This window comes from Miscanthus floridulus, unplaced genomic scaffold (assembly GCF_019320115.1).
Source record: "Miscanthus floridulus cultivar M001 unplaced genomic scaffold, ASM1932011v1 fs_892_2_3, whole genome shotgun sequence".
NCBI classification, from domain to species: domain Eukaryota; kingdom Viridiplantae; phylum Streptophyta; class Magnoliopsida; order Poales; family Poaceae; genus Miscanthus; species Miscanthus floridulus.
The window spans coordinates 23,804-26,471 of NW_027097412.1; the positions used below are offsets into that span (position 1 = coordinate 23,804).

Below are 2,668 nucleotides of genomic sequence, written 5' to 3' on the forward strand. Positions count from 1 at the left end.
GCCTTTTCTTGAGAACTACATTCATTGTGCAATCGATAAAAGCATAGAAGGGAAATGTCCCTCCCTTGAGAACTACATTCATTGTGCAATCGATAAAAGCATAAGCTTGAGTAAGAAGGGAAATGTCCCTCTCCGAATAAATATTTGACCAGGGAATTATGGTATGAAGAAAATGTTGTTGCTGCTGCTGCTGCTTACGTTCTTCTCTATCCTAAATAGGTGAATGGTGACTGGCAAACCAAGAACCAGAACATGAAGGAGCTGTGCAATGAAGTGAGACAGCTAAAAGAGAACTTTAACTCCTTTGAGATCAGCCATGTTCCACGGGTATGCAATGCATTTATAGTTTTATATATATATATAAGCTTGCATCTTTGGTTTTGCATCATAGACATTTGGTCAAATAAGATAGTCTTCGCACCATGATCGATGTTATTTGCATGTGCGAACCACTTGTATATGCTTTAGTTAAGCAAGCTACCACAGCAACAGTTGTTTTTATCAGATTGAAAGAAAATAACAATAAAAAAGAAGCATTAGTTTCTATTGTACTGCTAAGTGCTCTGCTGATTTTACCCCTTTCCTGCTTCTGAATGAAGGAGTGGAATGCTGAGGCGGATCGCCAGGCGAACATGGGTATCAGGCTTGAAAGTACAAAACATACATCATCCCTCAATTCCAGTTTTCTTTTCTTGTTTTCATAAAAATCACTTGCTACACTACTGTACATTGCAGGTGGCGCCGTGTCTGAGGAGCGTGGTGACATCTGATACATCAGTTACCAACGTAAACCTTTGCCGAGCTGATAGCCTGCTCTACAGCAGGAGCTGAGGTGATGGCTAGCCGTTTAGTAGGCACTATCCAATAAGAGCAACCGCAATGTTTGCCATAAGGTAGTCCATAGGATTAAAATATTTGCTATCAGGTAGCTGGAACATTGTGAGACCAGTCCATAGGGTAGTCCATAGCAAAAGGTACCCATAAGCTTATGGACTACCCATAAGAAATAAAAAAATATTACTTTTTCTCACTCCTTCCTCTCTCTTTCTTGATTTTGCACAGGATTGTAAAGAGAGAATTTTTTATCTCATAAAGAGAGAATTTTTTATCTCATATGGGACCCACCTTATGGACTACTTGTTGAATGAAACATTGTGGAGACAACAATAGCTATAGTCCACTGACACAAAAGCTACCCATATGGACTACTTAGCCCATATACATTGTGGTTGCTCTAATATAGCACTAGTTGGACCTATTTCATCGTCAAGCTTCCACGGAAGTCTGATTTCTGTATCCAGTTGAAGGTGATGCATGTTTAATTTAGAGATGGTTTAGACCTTGATATTGATGTGAAACTCTGCTTTGAAAGCTTGGCCCTGAATTTTTTCTTAATGTTAATAAAAAAAAGAAGAAAATTCTGGTTTTTTCTTTCCAAAATTCTGAATTTAAGGTTGCTTCGATAAGTTGATGTGGGAATGGAGAATTTTCATTAGTGAGCTAGCCTTTAGATGGCTATTTTGATTTTGGATTTGATGCACTCCTTGCTCACTTTGTTTCGGAACAGAGCACACAGGTTGTGCAAATATGCCTTATAGTATGGGTGTAGAGGGTGGGTTCAGACACTGGGCGATGGTCTTGGTGCCTACTGTTGGGCCCAGAAGGATGCGATTGGTGCACGATGCGCTTTGCTTGGCTAAAATTATGAGTCGTAGCGGAGGATGTGGAGCATATGCAGCTCAGTGGCCTCTCTCAACCGTGCTTCACAGGCACACAGTTGCTTTGTAACACGGAGATTCCAAGAAGCTCCTTGGATTCCTGCGTCTACGTGAGAGCCCTTCTGATGCTTCAGGTGGAGTCTTGTCCGGTGGTCCTTTTTGCCTGCTACGGTCTAGTCATCTCAAGACTGCATTCGGGCTTTTCCCCCCCTTCATCCGAACTCTGCCGTTGCGATGAAAGGCTATCACGCAGCGGCAGCGCGCTGCGCGCCCCAATCCTCCACCAGCGACGCGCCGAGGCCACCCACCCGAGTACCCGACCCATACCTCGCCGTAGATGAAATGCATTGTGCACGTCTGCCTCTTGAACGTGGCCACAGCCTTGTGTGGCGTCTTGCGCCACGCGACGGCACGGAAGTACAGGTCATACAGCAGCATCCGGTTAAAGTTAAAAAAAAGTTTGATTGATCCTAAATCTGAAAAATGTTTTTCAGACTGAGGGAGTAAATTACTAGTACGCGCTGATTGAAATTATTGTTCCATCTATCTCTTTTTAGAGCAACTCTCACGGCTCGTCTATTTTTATTTTGGAGGTTAGAATTTGTATAATAAAAAGTAAACTCCAACAGATTTGCTATCTGACTTTGCCAAATAAGAAGCTGGTTATCTCTTGATTTTTTGTGGTCATATAAAGTCAACCACGGGCACTGGTTATATAAAGATAAGAAATAGAAAGACTGTTGTAGATCTTTTCTTTTTTGAGGATTTTTCTATTTTACAAAATGGTTAAACTATAAAATTTGACTACTAATTTTAACCAGTCCGTTGGAATAGCGCTTACTATACTTTATTTACAACTGTATAACCAGTCCGTTGGAATAGCGCTTACTATCCTTTATTTACAACTGTACACTCACACACCTCGGTGGCCTCTCTGAACCTCACGGACA

The 2,668-nt window shown here is 41.6% G+C and overlaps 1 long non-coding RNA gene across 1 annotated transcript; it reads left to right on the forward strand.

The window, feature by feature from the left end:
- The first annotated feature begins 194 nt into the window (after positions 1-194).
- LOC136533461 (uncharacterized) lies at positions 195-1,381 on the forward strand. Its single transcript, XR_010778491.1, has 3 exons — positions 195-327; positions 600-651; positions 736-1,381. It is a non-coding gene; the product is annotated as an uncharacterized lncRNA (long non-coding RNA).
- The last annotated feature ends 1,287 nt before the right edge of the window (positions 1,382-2,668 follow it).